Source organism: Scyliorhinus torazame, chromosome 1 (assembly GCF_047496885.1).
Source record: "Scyliorhinus torazame isolate Kashiwa2021f chromosome 1, sScyTor2.1, whole genome shotgun sequence".
Taxonomy (NCBI): Eukaryota; Metazoa; Chordata; class Chondrichthyes; order Carcharhiniformes; family Scyliorhinidae; genus Scyliorhinus; species Scyliorhinus torazame.
The window spans coordinates 198277316-198294555 of record NC_092707.1 but is presented as its reverse complement, the minus strand read 5'-3'; positions in this window follow the sequence as shown (position 1 = coordinate 198294555).

Sequence of the window (17240 nt, the reverse complement as noted above, 5' to 3'; positions counted from 1 at the left end):
GGTAATATTACAAATTCAGGCGGTCCGGTGCCTTGATCTGTCGTTGGGAGGGCCGCAGTGCGGGTGGCGACTCCGGCAGCGGCTTGGTCTTCGGTGACTCTGGGAGTGTGTCGAAATCCTCTTCATCCCCGGGTGTGAGCAAGGGCAGGAGGGATTGTCCCAGAGTGAGGGCTGCGGTGGGGTGTGCCGGGGGGGAGGGAGGGTGGCGTCGGGTCGGAGGGGGGGGGGGTGTGTGGAACCAGCTGGTGCCAGGTCCCTGAGGGAGACTTTGTCTTGGCAGCCGTCGGGGTAAGCTACGTAGGCGTACTGCGGGTTAGCGTGAAGTAGCTGTACCCTCTCAACCAACGGGTCCGCCTTGTGGAATCGGACGTGCCTACGGAGGAGAACGGGTCCTGGAGCTGCCAGCTATGTCGGGAGCGAAACCCCTGAGGTGGACTTCCTCGGGAAGGCAAAGAGACGTTCATGGGGTGTTTCATTAGTTGCGGTGCACAGGAGCGACCGAATGGAGTGAATTACGTCAGGGAGGACCACCTGCCAGCGGGAGGCCGAGAGATTTCTGGACCATAAGGCCAGCTGGACGGCCCTCCAGACCGTCCCATTCTCCCTCTCCACTTGCCCGTTTCCCCTGGGGTTGTCGCTGGTCATCCTGCTCGAGGCAATGCCCCGTTGAGCAGGGACTGGCGCAGCTCATCGCTCATGAATGAGGATCCCCGGTCGCTGTGGGACGTAGGCGGGGAAGCCCATCAGAGCGAAGATGGTGTTGAGGACTTTGATGACGGTGGCAGACGTCATATCGGGGCATGGGACGGCAAAGGGGAATTGGGAATATTCATCGACCACACTGAGAAAGTACGTGTTGCGGTCGGTGGAAGGGAGGGGCCCTTTGAAGTCCACGCTGAGGCATTCAAAGAGGCGGGAGGCCTTCACCAGGCACGCACGGTCTGGCCGGTAGAAGTGCGGTTTACACTCCGCGCAGACCTGGCAGTCTCTGGTGATCGCCCTGACTTCCTCGATGGAGTAGGGCAGGTTGCGGGCCTTGATGAAATGGTACAAACGTGTGACCCCTGGGTGACAGAGGTTGTGGTGCAGGTTCCGGAGTTGGTCCAGTTGTGCGCTGGCACATGTACCTCGGGATAGGGCATCGGGGGGCTCGTTGAGCTTACCAGGGCGATGCAAAATCTCGTAATTGTAGGTGGAGAGCTCGATCCTTCACCTCAAGATTTTATCGTCTTTGATCTTGCCCCACTGTGTGTTATTATACATGAAGGCAACCGACCGTTGGTCAGTGAGGAGAGTGAATCTCCTGCCGGCCAGGTAATGCCTACAATGCCGCACAGCTTCAACGATGGCTTGGGCCTCTTTTTCGATGGAGGAGTGCCGAATTTCGCAGGCATGTAGGGTGCGGGAAAAGAATGCACGGGCCTGCCTGCCTGGTTGAGGGTAGCGGCCAGAGCGACGTCTGATGCATCGCTCTCGACTTGGAAGGGGAGTGTCTCGTCGACCGCGTGCATCGCGGCCTTGGCGTGTCGGCCTTGATACGGTTAAAGGCTTGGTGAGGCTTGGTCGTCAGAGGAAAAGCAGTGGATTGAATGAGTGGGCGGGCCTTGTCCGCATAGTTTGGGACCCACTGGGCGTAATACGAAAAGAACCCCAGGCAACGTTTGAGGGCCTTGGGGCAGTGGGGGAGGGGGAGTTCCATGAGGGGGCGCATGTGAGCGGGGTCGGGCCCCAGAACTCTGTTCTGGACCAAATAGCTGAGTATGGCTAAGTGGTTCGTGCTGAACACGCACTTCTCCTTGTTATACGTGAGGTTGAGGAGAGTGGCGCTATGGAGAAATTTGGCCAGGTTGGCGTCATGGTCCTGCTGATCGTGGCCGCAGATGGTGACAATGTCCAGGTACGGGAAAGTGGCCCACAGCCCGTACCGGTCAACCATTCGGTCTATCTCCCGTTTGAAGACCGAGACCCAGTTGGTGACGCCGAAGGGAACCCCAAGAATGTGGTAAAGGCGGCCGTCTGCCTCGAATGCAGTGTATGGGCAGTCCGCTTTGCGGATGCGGAGCTGGTGGTAGGCAAATTTCAGGTCTACTGTCGAGAAGACCCGGTACTGTGCAATCTGATTGACCATAACAGATATGCGTGGGAGGGGGTACGCGTCGAGCTGAGTGTACCGATTGATGGTCTGACTGTAGCCAATGACCATCCTGTTTTTCTCCCCAATTTTGACCACTGCCACTTGGGCTCTCCAGGGGCTGTTGCTAGCTTCGATGATGCCTTCCCGAAGCAGCCGCTGGACTTCAGACCTGATGAAGGTCCTGTCCTGGGCGCTGTACCGTCTGCTCCTGGTGGCGACGGGTTTGCAATCCGGGGTTAGATTTGCGAAAAGGGAAGGTGGGTCAACCTTAAGGGCTGTGAGACCGCACACAGTAAGGGGTGGTAGGGGCCCGTCAAGTTTCAGGGTTAGGCTCTGGAGGTTGCACTGGAAGTCCAGGCCGAGTAGCAAGGCAGCGCAGAGGTTGGGGAAGATGTAGAGGCGGAAGCCACTGAACTCCACGCCCTGGACAGTGAGAGTGGCGATGCAGTACCCCCGCATCGCCACGGAGTGGGACCCGGAGGCCAGGGCGATTCTCTGGTTAGCGGGGTGTACCGCAAGGGAGCAGCGCCTTACCGTATCGGGGTGAATGAAGCTCTCAGTGCTCCCAGAGTCCAGCAGGCAGGAGATCTCGTGCCCATTGACCTTCACTTTAGTTGAAGCAGTCGTGAGGTTGTGTGGTCGAGACTCGTCAATCGTGACCGAGGTCGTTGGCGGTTGCAGGCGATGAACGGCCGAATGAGGTGCCGATGGGCATGGGTCCTGAGTCGGGTAAGATGGCGGCGCCCATGGGCCCCACGTGTCATGGAGTGAGCAAGATGGTGGCACCCGTTGGTCCTGGGAGGAACAAGATGGCGGCGCCCACGGGCCGTACGTGTTGCGAGTCGAGCAAGCTGGTGGCGTCCACTGGCCGCACGTGGTCCTAGGAGGGGAAGATGGCAGCGCCCACTGGCTGCACGTGGGGGGTGCCGGGAAACTAGCGGCAATTGAGCGGGCCTGGCACACTGCAGCGAAATTTCCCTTCTTGCCACAGGCCTTGCAGAGAGCGCTCCGCGCTGGGCAACGCTGTCGGGGGTGTTTTGACTGCCCACAGAAATAGCATTTGGGCCCCCCAGGGTTGGTTGGCTGCCACGTGGCACAGGCATGGGATTGGTTGAGGGCGGTCGCTGATGGGGTCCACGATGGGGCGGCCGTCTGTCGAGCCCACGATGCACAGGGGGGTGGGTCGCGCGGTCGGGGGCATAGGCCTGAATGTTGCGTGATGCGACCGTAAGTGAAAGCGCTAGTTTTTTGGTCGCCGTGAGGTCGAGCGTGGCCCCCTCTAAGAGACGCTGCTGGATGTAGTCAGACCCTATGCCCGTAACAAATGCGTCTCTCATTCGCAAATTCGAGTGTTCTGTGGCTGAAATGGCCTGACAGTCACAGTCTCTAACTAGGGGGAGCAGGGCGCGTCAGAAATCTTACACCGACTCACTGGGAAGTTGACGCCGCATGGAGAGGAGGTGCCTGGCATAGAGTGTGTTAGTCCGCTGAGCTTAGTTTTCCTTCAGTAGTGCCATGGCCTCTGCGTAGGTCGGCGCGTCCTGAACAAGTGGAAAGACGTTGGAGCTCAGCCGCGTGTGAAGGATCTGGAGCTTCTGGAATTTCATCTGGCGCAGACCCGATGTACGCTTTGAAACAGGCTGGCCAATGTTCAAAGTCCTTTTTGGCGGTGTCTGCTTGCGGATGCAGCTGCAGGCAATCCGGCTTGATGCGGAGGTCCATCTTCTGAAAAACGCAGTGTAATAAATTGATGCACGATTAATTACACAAAAACGAGAGTAGGATGTAATCGAGGCTTTATTACACTGAGATGTGCGGCCTCCTACAGCAGCTGACAAAATGGCTGCTGATCTGGCCCCGGGGGGTGCCCCCACTGTGGCCTGGCCCGCGGTCAGGGCCCACCGATCCGCGGGCGGGCCTGTGCCGTGGGGGCACTCTTTTTCTTCCGCCTTCGCCATGGTCTTCACTATGGCGGAGGCGGAAGAGACCCCCTCCCCTGCGCATGCGCGGGGATGACGTCAGCAGCCACTGACGCACCCGCGCATGCGCGGAACCGCATCGCCCGGCGAAGACCTTTCGGCCCCAGCTGGCGTGGCGCCAAGGCCTTTCCTGCCAGCCGGTGGAGCGGAAACCGCTCCGGCGCGGGCCTACCCCCTCATGGTGAGGGTTTGGCCCCTAAAGGTGCGGCCCGACGCCGGAGTGGTTCCTGCCACTCCATCACGCTGGGACCCCCCGCCCCGCCGTGTAGTGGAGAATCCCGTCCATGGTTTTAATCTATGTCGGCCCGACACTCGGTTATGCAGTCATAATTACTCTTCTGATTAAACCGTCAGGCGCGGTCTACTGACCAATGGCAATTGAATGCACTACAATACGACCACAGATTCTTCCTGTTCATCCCGGTCACCCAGGTAGGGAGTCACGGCACTGATCCCTGCCCTACCTGAGGGCCCCAAAATGATCTGGTCAATTACGCTCGGGTAGTGGAGTAACGGCACTAATCCCCGCCCTACCCGGGTATCCCACCCATTCTGGTCCCGCAGCGGCCCACACACACCCCACGTTTCACATCATGCTCTCTGGAATGGTTTACTACACCCTTTGCTGCTTTGGGCAGGTCTTTAATCTTCCTTTCCACTCCAAATCTAAACCCTTGTTTCTTCCACTATTTTTTAAGACCCCTTCGGGTCACCTCCAAATGCTATTTACACTTAAAACACTGGTTGCTGATCACTGTTGCTACCTCTGAGCCCCTGGGATGAAACTCTATAAAACTGGCCGCCCTGAAATTCGGCTGGTTAAGCAATGTCTCAACCTCCTTGGTTGCTAGTAAAGATGGAGAATGGGCGAAGAAAGCATCCATCCACTCCTCACATCAACCACACAAGCTGTGAGACACTTGAATATTTGAATTGAGACACTTGGATTAGTATCTCTCCAAATTGAAAAAAAAAAAATGGGGGAGTCACACATGGTGACAATCGTAAAGGGAAATTGGAACTAAGAGAGAGAGACTAACACACACCGGTATTAACCAACAATACTGACATGATACTATGCTTGATTCCCTAGGATTACACGGAAACCAGACACCGCAGGTTGAACCCAGCACCCATGATCTTCATCTGGATAATTGCCGCATTTACCGAACTCCGAGCACAAGATATCCAAGACTTTCCACAGCCCGGCGGTCTGTGGTACCAACCCCGAGATGCAGGGGAATGTAAGAGTGGCATCCTATGGGTGCGTAAGCACACAAGCGTCATATTTGGGTGCTATAACCAACAATTTACACAAAGCCCAATGGGTCCACATCAGAATGTTACATTAGCACAACCGGAACAGAAGATTGGTGGGAACTTACTAATGAAGGGTGCCCTGAAATTGGATGTCTAATTAAAATTGCAGGGAATACGTTCGGAATTAGATAAAATTGCCCCGGGACACCCATTAAAGGTAACTTGGTAATACACATAATTAGAGTAGGACGTAAGCCAGCCCCGAGCGACATCACCCCACAGACCACCTCCAGTCAGGATACCACACAACAACTGTTAGAGATAGAGACCGAAACCCCCACCTGGTGGGAAGGCATTGCAAAATGGAACCCACTCTCATACCTATCAGAGACCCTCCTCCTGATTGCAGTAATCTATAGTGTAGTCCTCACATTCAAACTCCGTAAATGGAAGGCAAAAGCCTCCCGGCCCCCGATATGCACAGTTCGAGCCCCCCTCTTTGTAATCCAATAGAGCTCTACTAAGAATGTACAACTTATTTACAAAGATTGTGATAACCACTGCTAAATGGACCCTTTGTGACTCTGCACTGATGAAATGTGATAAGAAGGAAGAATGTGCTGCTGCTGTTTAAGTTTGTAGATTTTGTGTGGTAGATAAGTTATTCATGTAAAAACAGCAGCATGAGTGTAGCATAGAAAGTTTAGTTCGCAACCAACTGTTCAGTATGAATTTAAGTTTAATTAATTTATATGTATTTAATTTAGATATAAAGTAACCAGTTGTAGTGAATTGTTTTAATGAATGTATGTGATAAGGTATCAGGTAAAATTGTACAATGAATTCTAGGACAGAGTAGAGTAGGACCTGAACTGACCAGTGGCCGGCTTGATAAGGTAGACTACGGGATCAAGACTGTGATCCACCATGTTTCACATTCAGGATCAAGAGGATGGAATGTAGCCATGTAAAATGGCCACCTGCAAAGGACCATGGAATTTGTGGTCAATTTGGGACACAGATAGGTACACAGCCTCTGAATATTGTGCAAAGAAACCAGGCTTGACTGAAACTTGCATCCATTGAGAATCAATTACCTTTTTCCCCAAGACAATAGCATTCGCATTAAGGACCATAAATGATAGCAGACTAACTGGCGCCACCCCCCCTTATTTGGAAAGGCCTACGTGCCTGGGACAATGATAGCTAGGACCCGCCCAGCCATCGAGGTATCCATCCCCTAATTGGCTAAGATCGATGAGGGTGATCGAAAACCCTATCCATCCATTGGACCTGGAGTAAGGACAGCCCAAAAGGGCGTGAAAGAGTAAAAGGCTAAAAAGCCCTGCGCACCAGAGATCGGTCTCTTTTGGACCAGCTTGTGTGCGACCAATAGCAGAATATCATCTATCCAAATTCAAGAACCCGTGATCGCTACCTGAAGGACAAGCCCAGCTGAGATGACCCTGAAGACTTCCAACCGACCACGTGGACCCGGATAAAGGCCTTAAATCGCACAGTGGCGGTCACTCAAAATTAAGTAAAGGTCATCTTAGTTGTTAGGTGTAGTTTAGTACAGAGCCACGTGTATTATTGCATAGAGATACAAGTCTTGTGTTATTAATAAACTGTGTTTTTGAGCTAACATACTGTTTGCATGGTCATTTGGTCAATATAAGAAACATCTTGTGGTTCACATAAAGGGTAAAAAGGCAACAGACCCCTGCCGGAAAGCTAGAGAGCAGTCCAGACAGAGGCAGTGGGAAAAAATAATTTCTTTAAAACTCACCTGTGCAATACGCCTACTGGTTCAGGCAGAGGAAGCAGCACTTGTCAATTCATGGGGCGCGATCTACCATTTGTTCACACCGGTGGGATATTCCGGTCCCACGCCAGGGCACGGGTTTCCCAGTGATGAGGGGTGCAGTCACCGGGAAATCCCATTGACAACGATGATGTCAGCAAATCCTGCCGGCGGGCTGCCTCAGTTGGCAAAAAACATGTGGCGGTGGTCAATGAATCCCACCCATGGAAAGAGAAAACCAATCAGCTGGGTTTCAACCCTTTCAGATCTTTAACTTGCAAGCCTTTCATTCATATCTCTGTGAAATCGCTTTAACTTAGCTGTGATTGACAGCTTCCACACACACCCAGTTGTCTGCATTGTTTAATGCATTGCCATTCGCGCTTGAGTGACTCTCAAGTAGTCATTGTGAAACTAACCAGTTAAGCGCTTCAAGCGCTCTGACCCCCTATTTTTCTCTTCAGAAAGCACTTAACTGTCTTCGATGTGGTCCAGGAGCTGTCAATCATAGATAGATGTATGGAAACATTGCAGTTGATTTCACAGCTGGGTGGGGTTCTCTGTACTTGGGGGGGTCTGTGATGCAGGTCTCTCATGGGGGTCTCTGGTGAGTGATCAGTGGGGGGACTCAGGACACCCTGGAACTGTGGGGGTGACCCATAAATTCTCGATGAGGGGGTGTGGAATTGCGTTGCGGGGGGAGTGACCTTGCTATTGGGCCGCCTGCTCAAAATGGGTCCCATCACGGGCTGGACTGGAGAAGTTCACCCAATAGCTTGTTTAAACATCATTGAATCCTCTGGACAGAAGGAGGCAATTTGGCCCTTTGTGCCTGGCGGTGGCTCTTTGAAAGAGCTGTCCAAAAAATGAAAGCAACCCATTCTGTCGAAAAACTATTCAATTCGGATAACATACAAGAGCAACGAATTTCATGAGCACAACTAGCTTCACAAACGATGTCGAGCGCTGCACATCTTCACAGGTTCTCAGCAGTCTGAATGTCACTCAGAGAAATTGGTTTTAACTGTCCCCCCTGCAGCTGAAGTAATTTATCTTGGCATACATTATCCTCAGCATTCCCAATATGTTACTTTCTCACCTGCTTGCCACTCTGTCAGTAAAGGCATTAATTAAATGCAAAAAAAATGTGATTATCCAGAACGATTGATTGTTCATTATTCTGAAGTATTGATGCAATTAAAATTCCTGCATCAACATTCCACAGATTGTTAGACGAATGGCGAAAGGCGAAAATTGCTTTAATATTTAATTAAAGACAGTCGGCTATAATTCTGCTGCCTAATTGTTAAACTGTTTGACTGCTATTCTCTCCGCATTGCAAAGACGGTGAGTGGCAACAATTTCCGTGGCTCCTAATAGAGATGTGGAGCTTGTGATACAATTTTGTAATAATAGTCTTCTAGATCTGTTGAACAAGTGTGCCGAACCGATGTTCAGTTGGGAATTAAACTGTTTCCGTGACAGGAATTCAAATGAGCCTAAATTTGGTCAGTTAAATGAAAGATGTGTTTTCTCCTTTGGTATGATTGAAATGATTTGCAAGAAGATAATGGTGATGTCAATAAAATATGGACAACAAATATGATACTGCACAATTAGTTCTTATTTCATTGACATGCAAGATAGAATTAGTATAGAATATGATTCCTGTCTGCCTTTGATCCTCTGTTCACCGTAACATTTCTGCAATGGATAATTTGCTCAACCGTGTCCTTATCTCACTTTTGATGCCCTGATCCCCAGTGAAAAATATTATTCTCTCTCCCTCACCATTTCCACACCCACCGTTACCCCTCACCCACCCCCCAGTGCAGCCCTCATCTCCTCTTCCTGAAGTTCAATGGTTGCCAACTTGAAAGGATATACTGGAGAACTAGTTTAACCATCCACTATCAGATCTGACTGGTCCACTAATATAATGTCAGATCCCGCTCTCTTCTGCCAAAATTGCCCAAACTATATCTCTGATCATCCAGGGATGCAAAATTAACCCTTGACCGTAAATCATCTTCTTAAATTGCTCTCCCCACTCTTCCCTCTGCTCGCCTCCAACAATAAGTGATAAGAGCTCCTGACTCAGACAATTCCAGCCTCTGCTGCGACTCTCCCTTCCCTTAGCCCACTTGGCCAAGCTTCCTCTAAAGCTTTGCTTGCCCCCTGTATCTTTATCGAGTTGCTCCCTTATCTCCCCTCCTATCCTCTTCAAACTCATCTTGCCCATTAAACCCAACTCTTGTTTCTTCCACCATATTCCCTCTAAATTTCTGACCATTTAGCTTACCACCCTGGTCCCCATGTTGGTCAATATTGTAAATGCTTCTTTCTTTTCCAGTGTTTTCCCTCTCGCCTGTAATTCGGCGGTCATTGCTCCTGTTCCAAAATGAAACGGCGTTGGGCCGACCACCTTGCAACCTACTGTGCCGTCTCCAACCTTCCTTTCCTTTCCAGAGTCTTGGAACATTACCTTCGCAATCCATGCCTATCCTTCCCAGAATTCTGTGTTTGGTCAGGTTTCTGTATTGAAACAACTCTTATCAAAGTCTCAAATGGCATACCACGTAATTGTCGCAATGGTACACTATCCCTCCTCATCCCTCTTGACCTGCCTGCACCCTTTGACATGTTTGACCACACCATTCTCCTCCAGTGCCACACCACTCTGGTCCAGCTGGGTGGAACTGCTCTCTCCTGATTCCATTCTTACCTATCTAATCAGAACCAGAGAATCACTTGCAATGGCTTCTCTTCTCACTCCTATACCTCTGCCTCAAGCATTCCCTGAGGCCAAACTTCGCCCTTTCTAATTTCTCATCTACATGCTTCCACTTGGTGACAAATTACATAAGAACATAAGAACTAGGAGCAGGAGTAGGCCATCTGGCCCCTCGAGCCTGCTCCACCATTTAATGAGATCATGGCTGATCTTTGTGGACTCAGCTCCACTCTCCGGCCCGTACACCATATCCTCGAATCCCTTTATTCTTTAGAAAGGTATCTATCTTTTCCTAAAAACGTTTAAAGAAGGAGCCTCAACTGCTTCACTGGGCAAGGAATTCCAGAGATTCACAACCCTTTGGGTGAAGAAGTTCCTCCTACACTCCGTCCTAAATCTACTTCCCTTTATTTTGAGGCTATGCCCCCTAGTTCTGCTTTCCCCGACCAGTGGAAACAACCTGCCCGCATCTATCCTATCTATTCCCTTCATAATTTTATATGTTTCAATTAGATCCCCCCGCATCCTTCTAAACTCCAATGAGTACAGTCCCAGTCTACTCAACCTCTCGTCATAATCTAAACCCCTCAACTCTGGGATCAATCTAGTGAATCTCCTCTGCACTCCCTCCAGTGCCAATATGTCCTTTCTCAGGTAAGGAGACCAAAACTGAACACAATACTCCAGATATGGCCTCACCAACACCCTATACAATTGCAGCATAACCTCCCTAGTCTTGAACTCCATCCCGCTAGCAACGAAAGACAAAACTGGATTAGCCTTCTTAATCACCTGTTGCACCTGCACACCAACTTTTTGCGACTCGTGCACCAGCACACCCAGGTCCCTCTGCACAGCAGCATGTTTTAACATCTTACCGTTTAAATAATAATCCATTCTGCTGTTATTCCTCCCAAAATGGATAGCCTCACACTTGGCAACATTGAATTCCATCTGCCAGACCCTAGCCCATTCACCTAACCTATCCAAATCCTTCTGCAGACTTCCGGTATCCTCTGCACTTTTTGCTTTACCACTCATCTTAGTGTCGTCTGCAAACTTTGACACATTGCACTTGGTCCCCAACTCCAAATCGTCTATGTAAATTGTGAACAACTGCAGGCCCAACACTGATCCTTGAGGGACCCCACTAGTTACAGGTTGCCAACCAGAGAAACACCAATTTACCCCCACTCTCTGCTTTCTGTTAGTTAACCAATCCTCTACCCATGCTACCACTTTACCCTCAATGCCATGCATCTTTAGTTTATGCAGCAACCTTTTGTGTGGCACCTTGTCAAAAGCTTTCTGGAAATCCAGATATACCACATCCATTGGCTTCCCGATATCTACTGCACTGGTAACGTCCTCAAAAAATTCTACCAAATTAGTCAGACACGACCTACCCTTTGTGAACCCATGCTGCGTCTGCCCAATGGGACAATTTCCCTCCAGGTGCCCCGCTATTTCCTCCTTAATGATAGATTCCAGCATTTTCCCTACAACCGAAGTTAAGCTTACCGGCCTATAATTACCCGCTGATTCACTGGAAAATTCACTGATGACACCCAGTTCTACCTCTCCACCACCCCTTTTTGACTCCAATCAGCAGAAATTGGGAAGGTTGGGGGGTCTGGGGGTGCCACTCACCAAGAGCTGCCAGGAAATCAGAGGTCAGGAGCTCTTTATTGTTCAGCAGTGCCACCATGGACCCAGGCACAAATGAGTGATAGGGGTGGGACTTGTTGTGGACGGCTCGGACAGGCTGTAACTCTCAACAGGTTCCCCATCTTTCCATTGCCAGGCCATTTGATCAGATTGTGAATACCTCACAACGAGAGAACCATTCCACCACCCTCCCCCCACCCCCCTCCCCGCAGCCCTCCAGAAGCCAGCAAGCAACCCCAACAGGGTTTGCTCCTTGGTGAGTCCCCTGCTCACTGCTGAGTTAACACCAGAGGTACTGGCATGAAGTCCTTAAGTGGGCATTCACTCAATTGACAGCAAGGCGGAAAGGTTAGCCACAGATCAGCAGATAGGGGTAAACTTAAGACAATCCTAAATGCCAGGGAAAGGGCACTGAAAAAATTATAATAACTAAAATCTGACAAGTCCCCAGGTACCATAGAGTCATAGAATTTACAGTGCAGAGGGAGGCCATTCGGCCCATCAAGTCTGCACCGGCTCTTGGAAAGGGCACCCTACTTAAGCCCGTACCTCCACCCTATCCCCGGAACCCAACCAAACCTTTTGGACACTAAGGGACAATTCATCGTTTGCAATCCACCTGACCTGCACATCTTTGGACTGTGGGATGAAACTGGAGCACCCGGAGGAAACCCACACAGACACGGGGAGCATGTGCAAACTTCACACAGACAGTCACCCGAGACTGGAGTTGAGCCCGGGACGCTGGAGCTGTAAGGCAGCAGTGCTAACAATTGTGTCACCGTGCCGCCCCTTATGATAGTCTGCATTTTAGGATCTTAAAAGAAGGGGCTGCTGGGTTATTGGGACGATTCACCAGTGTCGCTAGCCCCAGGCGGGAATCGCGCTGGCTCGTGGAATCGAGTGTGAGGTCCAGAAGGTGATTCTCGCTGGATGTCAAATCTGTTGCAAGTCTCCTGGCGCGCTTGGCTGGTGCCAATCAGATTCTCACCCAGAGTGGTAGAGAACATGCTAACTCCTCATTTACATTCATTTTAATATAAGTATTGGGCAGAAAGCCTGATTCACTGATCTTCAGGTATGCTCCCAGCGCCCCTTGCCCCCGGCCGGGAGTCATGCGGATGTGAATTAGTTCAGGTCCTGACAAGCTGGCAACATGGTACTTTGGATTCTGAGGGAAAGGCATGGGAGTGAGTACCCTCTCTACACTTTTTGCTAACTTGTGGAGGGGGTCCTTCAGGAGACGTGGGGGCCGGGGGGGGTGGGGGGGTGGTGCTGGTCTGGAGGTGCTCAGGACTTCACCGGCCAGCAGAAGTCCGCGCATGCGCGGGAGCGTCAGCGGCTGCTGACACCATCCCCGCGCATGAGCTGGGGGGGGGGGTCTCTTCTGCTCGGCCTTGGTGAAGGCTGTGGCTGAGGCAGAGGGAAAAGAGTGCCCCCACGGCACAGGCCCGCCCACGGATCGGTGGGCCCCGATCGTGGGCCAGGCCACGGTGGGGACATCCCCCGGGGCCAGATCACCCCGCGCCCCCCCCAGGACCCAGGAGCCCGCCCACGCCGCCTGGTCCCGCCGGTAAGAGAGGTGGTTTGATTCTCGCCGGCGGGACTGGCATTCCAGCAGCGGGACTTCGGCCCATCGCGGGCCGGAGAATCGCCAGGGGGGGGGCTCGCCGACCGGCGCGGCGCAATTCCCGCCCCTGCCGAATATCCGGTGCCGGAGAATTCGGCAACCGGCGGGGACGGGATTCACGCCAGCCCTCGGCGATTCTCCGACCCGGCGGGGGATCGGAGTATCCCGCCCCAGGTGTTCTGCCTGAGTGCTGCCCCCACACCTGTTAGATTTCCAGAAGACATCTACCAAGGTACCACATCAAAGATTACTACACAAAATAAGAGCTTGTAATGTAGGGGTGATGACATATTAGATTGAGGATTGGTTAGCGAATGGGGAACAAAGAGTAGGCATAAATTAGTCATTTTCAGGTTAACAAGATGCAATGAGTTGAGTGTCGCAGCAATCATTGCTGGGGCCTCAACTATTCTATAGCAATGATTTGACTGGATGGTTTAAATGTGTGGTTGCTAAATTTGCAGATGACACAAGGATAGGCAGGCAAGTAACCTGGGAAGAGGATAGGGGAGCCTGATAAGTGATATGGATTGGTAGAATGAGTGGCCAAAAACTGGCATATGGAGTCTGATGTGGGAAAATATGAACTTGTCCACTTTGGCAGGAAGAATAGAAAAGCGGCATATTATTCTGAAGAATGGAGGAATCCGGGTATCCTGGTACATGAAACACAAAACATCAGCGAGTGAGTCGGCAGACAAGTGGAATGTTGTCATTGACATGATAAACTCACCCATTTGGATTATCATCTGAGGAATTAAGAGGGTCAGCCAATACTTTAGTGTTCTATCAGCTGCTTCTGGCTTAATGTGAGTACCCAATTTGAAATATTTTGCTGATTCTATATCCTACACGTTGAAGGCTGATCAATCATTGGTGAAGTATTGTGAAAATCTCAGTGAAGAAATTCAGTGTTTTTAAAGAAGAAAATGATGGAGTCCCCATCCCCAGAGCAGCAATAATGATCCCAGCTGGGATCGCTTATTATTAAAACAGAGAACGGAAATGCCCTAAGCCTCATTCCTTGCACCCAAAATTACATAACTTCAACCCACACCTGTAAAATGAGCAATTGGGAAATCACAAGCCTGGACTATGCAACTTTACAAAATGTAGCGCTGGCATAGGCCCAATTGAGGGGTGGTGGTGCTGAGGCACTAAATCAATGGATCTCCCTGAAAGCCTGTTACAACATACATTTGTTTTAGCTGGGAAGTGGTTGTGGCAAAAAGTGCAGCATTGATCAGGTGAAAAGTTTCCAAATGGAACATCCTCCATTTTAATAAATGGCGTGAAACACCTTGCGGGCCATGCTTTCATCCCTGCGCAGGGAAAATATTAAATAGCCACCACTGGATTGCCTGGGACTTTTTTAAGCCCACTCATTCATTTATTTTAACATTTGTCACTTGCCTCAGCATTAAAAGTTAATTTACATTTGGATTGCAGTGAGCGGGAAGCAGCAGTATAACTTACGTTTGCTAATTTCACATTGTATGTAGTGTCATGAGAATGTCACTTTATTTTAAAAAAAATATTTTATTGAAAATTTTTGGTCAACCAATACAGTACATTGTGCATCCTTTACACAATATTATAACAACACAAATAACAATGACCTATTTTATAAACAGAAAATGAATAAATAATAAATAACAAAAATGAAAACTAACCCTAATTGGCAACTGCCTTATCACAAGTAACACTCTCCAAAAATATAATTTAACAGTCCAATATATAATTATGTGTAGCAACGACCTATACATATTATACAGTATATATTAACAAACCTGAGAGTCCTTCTGGTTCCTCCTCCCCCCCCCCCCCCCCCCCCCCGATCCTGGGCTGCTGCTGCTGCCTTCTTTTTTCCATTCCATCTATCTTTCTGCGAGGTATTCGACGAACGGTTGCCACCGCCTGGTGAACCCTTGAGCCGACCCCCTTAGAACAAACTTAATCCGCTCTAGCTTTATAAACCCTGCCATGTCATTTATCCAGGTCTCCACCCCCGGGGGCTTGGCTTCTTTCCACATTAACAATATCCTGCGCCGGGCTACTAGGGACGCAAAGGCCAAAACATCGGCCTCTCTCGCCTCCTGCACTCCCGGCTCTTGTGCAACCCCAAATATAGCCAACCCCCAGCTTGGTTCGACCCGGACCCCCACTACTTTTGAAAGCACCTTTGTCACCCCCATCCAAAACCCCTGTAGTGCCGTGCATGACCAAAACATATGGGTATGATTCGCTGGGCTTCTCGAGCACCTCGCACACCTATCCTCCACCCCAAAAAATTTACTGAGCCGTGCTCCAGTCATATGCGCCCTGTGTAATACCTTAAACTGAATCAGGCTTAGCCTGGCACACGAGGACGACGAGTTTACCCTGCTTAGGGCATCTGCCCACAGCCCCTCCTCGATCTCCTCCCCCAGCTCTTCTTCCCATTTCCCTTTTAGTTCATCTACCATAGTCTCCCCTTCGTCCCTCATTTCCCTATATATATCTGACACCTTACCATCCCCCACCCATGTCTTTGAGATCACTCTGTCCTGCACCTCTTGTGTCGGGAGCTGCGGGAATTCCCTCACCTGTTGCCTCGCAAAAGCCCTCAGTTGCATATACCTGAATGCATTCCCTTGGGGCAACCCATATTTCTCGGTCAGCGCTCCCAGACTCGCGAACTTCCCATCCACAAACAGATCTTTCAGTTGCGTTATTCCTGCTCTTTGCCACATTCCATATCCCCCATCCATTCCCCCCGGGGCAAACCTATGGTTGTTTCTTATCGGGGACCCCCCCAAGGCTCCAGTCTTTCCCCTATGCCGTCTCCACTGTCCCCAAATCTTCAGTGTAGCCACCACCACCGGGCTTGTGGTGTAGTTCCTCGGTGAGAACGGCAATGGGGCTGTCACCATAGCCTGTAGGCTAGTCCCCCTACAGGACGCCCTCTCTAATCTCTTCCACGCCGCTCCCTCCTCCTCTCCCATCCACTTACTCAGCATTGAAATATTAGCGGCCCAATAATACTCACTTAGGCTCGGTAGTGCCAGCACCCCCCTATCCCTGCTACGCTGTAAGAATCCCTTCCTCACTCTCGGGGTCTTCCCGGCCCACACAAAACCCATGATGCTCTTTTCGATCCTTTTTAAAAAAGCCTTCGTGATCACCACCGGGAGGCACTGAAACACAAAGAGGAATCTCGGGAGGACCACCATCTTAACCGCCTGCACCCTCCCTGCCAGTGACAGGGATACCATATCCCATCTCTTGAAATCCTCCTCCATTTGTTCCACCAACCGCGTTAAATTTAACCTATGCAATGTGCCCCAATTCTTGCCTATCTGGATCCCCGGGAAACGAAAGTCCCTTGTTACCTTCCTCAACGGTAGGTCCTCTATTTCTCTACTCTGCTCCCCTGGATGCACCACAAATAACTCACTTTTCCCCATGTTCAATTTAGACCCTGAAAAATCCCCAAACTCCCCAAGTATCCGCATTATTTCTGGCATCCCCTCCGCCGGGTCTGCCACATATAGTAACAAATCGTCCGCATACAAAGATACCCGGTGTTCTTCTCCTCCTCTAAGTACTCCCCTCCACTTCTTGGAACCCCTCAACGCTATCGCCAGGGGCTCAATCGCCAGTGCAAACAATAATGGGGACAGAGGGCATCCCTGCCTTGTCCCTCTATGGAGCCGAAAATATGCAGATCCCCGTCCATTCGTGACCACGCTCGCCATCGGGGCCCTATACAACAGCTGCACCCATCTAACATACCCCTCTCCAAAACCAAATCTCCTCAACACCTCCCACAAATAATCCCACTCCACTCTATCAAATGCTTTCTCGGCATCCATCGCCACTACTATCTCCGTTTCCCCCTCTGGTGGGGCCATCATCATTACCCCTAACAGCCTCCGTATATTCGTGTTCAGCTGTCTCCCCTTCACAAACCCAGTTTGGTCCTCGTGGACCACCCCCGGGACACATTCCTCTATTCTCATTGCCATTACCTTGGCCAGGATCTTGGCATC